This window comes from Diceros bicornis, chromosome 21 (genome assembly GCF_020826845.1).
Source record: "Diceros bicornis minor isolate mBicDic1 chromosome 21, mDicBic1.mat.cur, whole genome shotgun sequence".
Lineage (NCBI taxonomy): Eukaryota > Metazoa > Chordata > Mammalia > Perissodactyla > Rhinocerotidae > Diceros > Diceros bicornis.
Window position 1 is genome coordinate 44,301,208 of NC_080760.1, and position 9,183 is coordinate 44,310,390.

The following is a 9,183-nucleotide window of genomic DNA, read 5'->3' on the forward strand; positions in this document are numbered from 1 at the left end:
TTCCTATGTGTTTCCTTCCTAACAAACCTATAATAGCTACCTAAGAAGTTCCCAATTTTCCAATGTTCTGCTAATTTCTGGAAAAATAAAACTTTCAGAGTCTCGGAGGAAAAAAAATCTTAAAATATTGGCAAACTCAACTCATAAAGTTCTTTAAAAAATCATGATCAGGTTGGGTTTATTCCAATAAAGGCAAGAATCATTTACCTCTAAAATATCTATTACTATAATTCACACATATACATATTAATGGGAAAACCATGTGATCATTGCAGAAAATGTAAGAAAATCATTTGATAGAGTTCAGCACTCATTTATGATTTTTTTCAATTTAGCAAATTAGGAATTTAGGGACTTTTTCCCTTATTTTGATAATGGCATGCATCAAAACTCGACAGCAAACATCAAATTAATGGTGTGACACTAGCGATACTCATTTAAAGACAGAAATAATAAAATGCTGTTCATTCCCACCACTGCCATTCAACAATTTGCTTTTTTTGCTTTTTTGTTGTTATTGTTATTTTTTTTTAATTTTAGTTTTATTGAGACCAATAATTTTCCAGAAGTTCTATCCATCACAGTGATAGAAGGAGAAGAAACGAAAAGTATAAGATTTGGAAGGAACGCTAAAACTATTATTTACAGATGATATATTTATCTACAAGACAAGAGAATCAACAGATAAATTATTAGGATAGTTACAATTCAGTAAGATTGCTAGATATAAGATCAATATCAAAAATCAATACTGTTCCTGAATACCAGCAATAAACAACAGAGAATATAAGTAAGGAAGGGAAAGAACTAAACAGATTTGTGACACAGAAAGACCTCTCAATCTGAAAGGGAGCAACAGGGGATGAATGTAGACTAGTTATGAGGCTGTTTATGGCAATGTTTCAGGTAAGAGATAATAGCAGCTTACTCTAGGATGATGAGGAGGAGATGCTATATCATCAAAAGGAGGCAGTGATGGCTTTTATGGGGGCATAAGGAAGAGAGAGGGGTAAAGAAAGATTTCTCAGTTTCTGGCTTGGTAAGTGGATGGATGGTAGTGCCATTTTGCTGAGTAAGGGAACACAGAAAGGAAAAAAAAAAACTCGTAGAACTGCAGGCCAAAGAGGGTAAATTTTACTGTATGTAAATCATATCTCAATAAAATCAAGTCAAAAAAAAAAAAAGAAAGGAGATCTGTTTGAAGGGGAAGAAAATGAATTTATATTCAGACATGTTGATTTTGAGATCCAAGAGGAGATTAAAATAGATTGGCAGAGTAGAGAACTACCCTTGAGGTAAAAATGTTTGAGCTATCTGTGCATAGGTGGAAACTGAAACCTTAGTGAAAATGAAGTCATGAACTTGAATATGTAATAGCTGGACAGGGAAAAGTGTCCACAGCATTCTACAGACCAGATTGAATGAGACCAATCTGTTTAAATTGCTCTCTTCTGGGCAAACAGGAATAGGATTTCCCAGCTATATAGAATTCAGTTTTTGAACATTCATTGAGTGGCTGAAAAGAGACAGAACTATCAATAGTTCACATAAAAGCCCTGACGTGACCATTTCCATTCCGTCTATAGTGGGCCACGGAAGAGATCAGTGGACAACAGAGAATAATGGGAACAAAAGAAGATTCTCTAAGACTGAACCTGGATAAAGATGTATCAAAGATATAGCCCTTAGCCTTACATGCTTGCATGTTGTTATCAGGAATTTTCCTTTATTAAGGAGAATTTTAGGGAGAAGTGCGACCTTCTTTTTGGGTCAAATTAAACAAAAAAAACAAAAACAAAACAAAACCCTCTATTCATTCCACAAACCCATCCTGAACATTTCTGTCTCTGACCATAGTATCTTCTCTTCTTATTCATCCCCTGATCCCCAGTTAGAACTTACCAGATTGTATATTGTTTTGTCTTGTAGAGAAAGATTCCAATTGAGTAGGGCTGCTTCCAATCTTCAGACCTCCCGATGTCAAGCAGAGTTTGCCAGACAAACTCCAGAGAGCAGATAAATGCAACTCTGCTCACAGTGTTTTCTTTCCACCAATATATCCCTGAGTCAATTTCCGATGCAATATCCTGGAAAAATAAGCATATGGTCGGCCCTCTTCTCTTCCAGGAGACCAAGTCTAGAGCCGAGTTCTAGATCACAGAATCTTAGCTCTCAAGTCCTTCCCAACCAAAAGTCTATGGACCAGAATCAGGCAGTGTTAGATCATATACCTGCTAGGTGTTCCCGGAGCAGAGTAAAGAGAGACATTTGGAAGCCACACCCTTTTCCTGATGCAACAAGAACTGGTTGAACAAGTCTTTGATTTACGGATTTCCAGTCTGTGTGGCTGGAACAACTCATCTGGCTCACGTTCCATCTTAAATGCTCTATATGTAAAATGTAACTGTGGATCAGCAAGAAATGTAGAAATAAGATTCAGGTTAAACGACAGGTACAGTGCCAGGGCCCTGGGGAGAGCCTCTGAACCATCTAGATGTGGAGATCTGTACAACAAGAATTAATGTTTTTAACACCTCGTGTGTGTCAAGTGCTATGCATGTGTTATATATAATCCAATTTTACAATAATCTTGATCTTAAAGACAAATAAAAAGGAGATTTTTAAAGAGGACAAAAACAACTTGCCCCAAATCCATTCTCTTTCCAATCACTCCCTGGATTAAACAAAATGCTTATGGGAGGGGAAAATTGTATGAACAGGAAGGCCACACCTCCAAGTTTTGGTAATATCCTGGGACTGACACTCAAAAAGGCAACATTCCTTTCAGTTGACAATATTTCACTATGTATTTATTTCACTTTTTTCTTCCTTTCAATATTCATAAAAGTCCCTCACCTACCCTTCTCCATCTTGGGAATCTGATGTCCACTGCATTCAGGACACAGGTCACAGCTGTAAATTCTCCATATCACCACCAGACCAAAAGACTTACCAAAACTGAGTTTTACTTTCTATAATTTGCATTGTAAAAACAACAGACTTGAAACGTAAAATTTTAATTACATATACCACTCTTCCATGCGCCAAAATACCAAGGGCCTTGCCCTGCTCTTGGATAATCTAGAAGCCAGAGAAAACTCAGTTCTTTGGGTAGGGTTATGTGAGTGCAGTGAACCCTGAAGTTTTTTTTTATTAAGCTTAGGACTGATGAGGTTTAGAACCAAGGTCATCATAATAAATAGCTGATAGCTTTACTTACACATTTCCTTGTTCTCCATCTGGAAGCACCCTACAGCATTCCAGGGGAAGGGCTTTAAGGGGAAAATCTGGTAAATCCAACATGTAGCAGCAGTTAAGGATCCTTGACCCTCCTATCTTGTCGGGGAGGCAGCAATCGTGGAAAGCATGAGAAAAAACTCCAAATTCCTTCTTGAAGGAATCCTGCTGGTGTGTAAGTAGCCCTCACCTGTTTTCCTCTCCACAGCAGCCACTGCTTCCCTCCTGGCAAACTTCACAATAGAAGTCTTCAATTTTTGCAAGTTTCATAGGGAAGCTGGTTTTCTTGGAAATTCTCCATTAGTTAACTTTTCATGTTAGCTTTGGCCACAAGTTTTCATGCAGATCTCTTCTCTCAGGCCCTCCTTCCCCCTCCCTGACTCATTTCTGCTTCTCTGTCTCCCCCTTCCTATGCCTCCTCCACCCCCACCCAAGGTCTTACAAGTTTCAGCCATTTTGCTCCTTGGTCTCTGCTCTCTCCCACGTTCTCACTCCCCTTTCTTATGCTGAATAGTTTAAGCTTCTCGAAGCTCTCCTTCACTGAGCCAGTAAGTCAACAAACAGTTACTGAGTGCCAGCTACAGTTTCTAGGTTCCGGGTCTACACTTTCTGCACATTGTCTGGATTCTGTGCTGAGAGTATAGACGTTAGTAAGACAGAATCCCGACTCCAAAGACTGACCTTTAGTGTGGGGAGACAGACAATACGCATTTTTAAAGAGGGAAAAATGGAAAATAAACTTCTCCTTAGGACCCTGAGAGCACATACAGTCGTTACCGCACAAAATTGGGGTTCTCTGCCTGATGCACATAAACGAGCCAATTAATTATGGCACCAGCCTTTGAGGAGAGAAATCAGCTTTTATTCTGCAAGATCAATCTCCAGGGAGACGGAGGCATGTGCCCTCAGATCTGTCTCCCCGATTCAGGATTTGGGACAAAATTTAAGAGTTTAGGGAGAACAGGTTGGCACACGGAAACGTTGGTGGGACAGGTTTTGATTGACGGGCTTCAGGTATTTACGGTAAGGTTTTAAACATTTACGGTGAAATTGGGAAGAAATTTTAACACCAGATTTTCCTGAATGAGGGACCCCTTGCTTCTGATACGAGTCTGGCTTTCAAGTTCTGGTCGCGTCCCGGTCCTTGGGTTCCGTAAAAGGAGGCTCTTTGGTTCCGACATTGTTTCAGGTCATGATTTCTTCTTTTGCGCATGCCCGGGCTGCACGACTTTGCAGTTTTTCTGCAAGACAATCCTTAATCACTTTGTTGATAAGAGATGGGGCCTGTTCGAACTGGCTCTAAATGGGCCCCTGGTTATACAGAGACAAATGTACATATAATTTATTCTTTGGATTTTCCACACCAGCTCCCCTTTATTTTCCACCATTCAAGGTTTCTCCATCTCACCTTCTTGCTTCTTCAACATCTACCAGTCCTTAACTTCCCTTGCTCATCTCACTCCCTAACAAACAACTTGTTTAAGAATTATTTTTCTGATGTATACATAGCAATTTCCTGATTCTTTCTGAGCGTCAGAGATTTAAGAAGCCATGGAGGCCACGCAGTCAAACCACTCTTTTTGTAGATGTTGGCTCTACCTTCAACGCAGACCAGGATCTGATCACTTCTCATCACTTCCAGTGCTGACACCCTGGCCCCCTCCACCATCATCTGGATTATTGAAACCCCCTCCTAGCCAGACTCCCTATTTCTGCCCTTACTGCCTTACTTCGTCTACCGTCAACACAGAAACCACAGGCCTCTTCTCAAAAGACGCATTAGACTTTTCACTCGTGAACTCAAATTCCTCCAATAGCTGCCCATCCCACTTCCAGCAAAAACAAAGCCATGACTATGACCAACAGAGGCTTGCACCAACTTGCCCTCACTTTCCCATGAATCCTCTGGCTCATTTCACCTGTTCTTATGCCAGGTATTCCTTCCTCACAGTCTTTGCACTTGCTAATTCCTCTCCCTGGAATTCTTTCTCCCAATTAGCTACATAGTTCAATCCCGCCCACCCCCATTTCAGTGTAAGTCTTTGTTCAAATGTCACTTCTCAGTGAGGCCTTCACTTTCAAATTGGAAACACTGCCGTCTCCTCCACCACTACCAATGAATTTTTAACATATGCCTACCGTGCTATCTTGTCCTCCAGCTGATGATAGTATTGGGCCTTTAGGGCACCCTTGGGTTGGGGTTGGGAGATACACAGGCTTTTCTACGCTAGCCATAAAGAGCAGTGAACTTCACAGTGGTGCTTCCCTCGGAAGCCCAGACTCTATTCAGAACACCAAAGTTAAGAGAGTTGTCTAGTCACTATTCTAGGTTAAGACCTAAGTTAATCACACATATATGTCCTTTTCTTTAGGAAAAATATCAAGGATCCGTGAGAGGTTACCCAGTTTCTTCCCCCCTCCCAACTGAACATTGTACTCTCCTTCTCTCAGCTCCTAGCAACATGCACTCCGTGTTTGATGAGAGTATTAGCAAGAATTGAGTCAAAGAGCTTGGAGACAAAGACCTGAGAAGCATCAACGCCTATTGAGTGCCAACAAATTCCATCAGTATGCAATATTACAAAAGAAGAGGAAGAATCACTAACGGTTCTGGAAACAACATGATGTTCCAGTGAATACACCTGCCTGGACATCCAGGAGCCAAGTTCTTCAGTCCAGTGTTGTCAACCAGAGGCATAGGAGACAAGGAGGGCAAAACAAGGGCGCTCAGGTAGAAGTGGTGCAGCACGCAAGAGTGCCTGAGACACCTACACAGGGAGATCTCAGGATGAGCCTTGCCTACAGGCACGGGGCAAGAATTAGGATTATTTGAGAATCTACTAATTATCTGGACCCAGGCACTTAGTTCATTTAATACAGCAGCCTCTTAAGTCAGGGAAGTTATCCCCAGTTTATTCAAAAGTAAATTGAATCTCACAAAATAATTCATCCCACGTTACATACCTAAGAACTGGTAGAATAAGGATCCACACCCAAGTCTGTCTGGTTCCAAATCACAAACATTTTCTGCTCCAGTGTGCTCCCTCCTGGGGCTGGATGCTGTGCCCGCTGCAGGAGACCCTGTGCCTGGAAAGATGATGCCGTGGGTCTCCTGGACCAGCTCACAAGCAACATCACCATTTCTTAGGGTTGGGACATATCCCTACTCTCCAACCTCTGGGGGGATTGGCCTCAGCAGCAATTTACACTTAAAATGTTAATTGATTAGTTACCTTCTTGACTGAGAGATTTCAATGAGTTGGAGGATTGGGGCAAAATAGGACTGTTATTCCATTTCCCACACCAGCTCTTCCAGTGAATTGTTGGCTAAACTGAAGATCATCTTTTCTGTCCCCGGAAACTGTCATGAGAGGACTGTTCCTCTTCAGTGACACTGTGGTCCGGAAGCAGAAGGCTCGTGTGGATATGACTGTTGGGCTAGAAATGAGTGTGTCAGGGAAGCCATTGAGTTCCATAAATCCTCCCTCGATTTCAGTCTGTTATCATCCCGCCTCAGAACTGGACAGACCTTCATAAGAGGTGAGGCCGTGGGAGAGGAAGGAGACAGGTCAGCAGAGCCCCAGAAGGTGCTCTCCTCATGGGCAAAGAGGCGTCCAGCAGGTTTTGTTGCTGAGGCTCAGAATGAAGAAAACGACATCCCAGATTATGCTCTTCTCGGGTATTCATTCATTCATTCATTCAACTAATAGTTATTAGTTATCTAATACATATTTATTAAAACGGTAATTACTCATTATTGTGCTGTTATGTGCTGGGGATAGAATGATGACTAAACAGATAAAAATCTCTGACCTAAAACCACTTATATTTAGTGTGAACAGGTAAAGGGCAGGGAGTGAGGAAATAAGCAATAAAAAATAAATAACAAATAATTTAAATTAAATGATACAAAGACTCTGAAACTCTGTTTAGTAAAATATGCAACAGTGTCCTGGGATTTAATTTACCTCCACGGATACAGGCAAAGATGAATATCCAATGATCCTCTAAGAGCTTAACAAAGAACTTCTTAAGTCTTTACACCTTTTAAAAACAGAGATGTCAATTTAAATAGTATTTTACAAAGGCAGCAAATTAAATAAGCAAATAGTTAAAATCATAGACTGTTTAGAGAGATGAACAATTACCTTGACAGGGCCTTGCACAATTTCTGTATTCCTGATTTCTTGTAAGGCCCTTATTAGAAATAACATTTGCAAAGACTGTTTATGGTGTTAAAGAGTACCTGGGTTTCTGTTGCTGCTCACAAAGAAAAAAAATTTTTTTCTTCTTGATATTTCTTTCATTAGTTAAAGTGGCTGCAAGTTCTAAGATAAATTTTATTAGCTACCTCCAAATAAAATAAATAAGCCTGGAGTCCGGCCCAGTCACATGGTGATTAAGTTCGTGCATTCTGCTACAGTGGCCCCGGGGTTCGCCGGTTCGGATCCTGGGCACGGACCTACTCACTGCTCATCAAGCCGTGCTGAGGCAGCATCCCATATAGAGGAGCTACAACTCAATAACTATGATACACAACTATGTATTGGGGCTTTGGGGAGAAAAAAGAAAAATAAATAAATAAATAATCCTGAGGTCAAACTTTTAAATACAGAAAAGAAAAGGCAGTTAGATATTTTTAACAAATGAGATGCAGGGCATGTAATGTGTTTCAGCTACAAAGGTAGTTACAGATTGTGACAGGAGCTCTGAAGGTAAGCAGGAGGTGAAAGAGACTGGCTGGAGGGAAGGGAGTCTGTTTAGTTCTCTCTGTGGAGCTAACAGGTGAGCTCAGACCCAACGAATGAAGGAAGCAAGAGCAGAAGGAATGGGGTCGAGATGAGGGGTTTAAAGGCCCTGGGACAGGACAGGACTGAATGTTTTTAGGATCAGCAAGGAGCCCAGTGAGGTGGGAGCTTAGCCAATCTTGAGGAAGGTGATATAGAATGGGGCTTGGAGGTAAGTAGATGTCAGATGACATGGCACCTTAGAGCCACATAAGGGGCTTGAATTTCCCCCCAAGGGCAATGGGAAACCCAGCACTGGATGCTCAGTGACCTCCTCCACTGAAGAGCAAGTTAGGGGTCTCTCAGTATTCCACACAGCTGTCATCCAGGGCACCAACCCCAGTGGGGCCTTGAGTAGAATCAGAGTTGAGTCTTAGACTGAAATGGACATGAAATTTGTCTTCAGTCCTTCAAACCTCTCACATCCCCCACCCAAATTTATCTCTTCAAGTCAGTCCTACCAACCACCTACCAAGAACAGTGAGTCTATAAAATCTGGACTGGTCGTGAAAAATCATCCAGAATCCTCCCTGCTTTGTCTGCTCCACATCCCACCCTGATTGTGCCTCTGGACAATGATGGATGTGGGTTTCCCCGGCTTTGACGGTAGGATCTCCTGAGGCCAGTTCTCAACCATGTGGACTTGTCTACTTCTAGCCTCTTCTGGTGAGAAGCCGTAGTGCTGGAAACCTATAAGCCAGCCCCTAACAGGGCCAATAGGATTATGGAAAATGCAGATGCCTTTCACAATATGGCATGCATACTCTCATGCCTGTACCCCCATCAGAGAATGGGGGCTCCTCCACCGTGCATATCAGAGATGTTCTGTTGCCCTAGGTAACTTAACCTATAAGCCAATATCTTTGTACCCATTGAAGGATCATCTGTCAAAGTCCACAGGCCAGTACCTCTTCCAGGTCCTGAGGAGAAGAGTAACCCAGAGTAACCCAGGAAGGCATCCCTTCCCACTCTGACCCTTCTCCTCCCTTACATCCCCAGGAAAGCGTTGGCTCCAGAGCCACCATTTCTGAAGGAGTGCCGGAAAGCAGGTGTGAACCTATATGTTGTGACAGAGACTGTGGACTGCTCAACAGTTCTGTGCTGCGTGATACCAGCAGTGTGAATATTTTGGAGAAATGCTTTATCCCTCGGTATACTT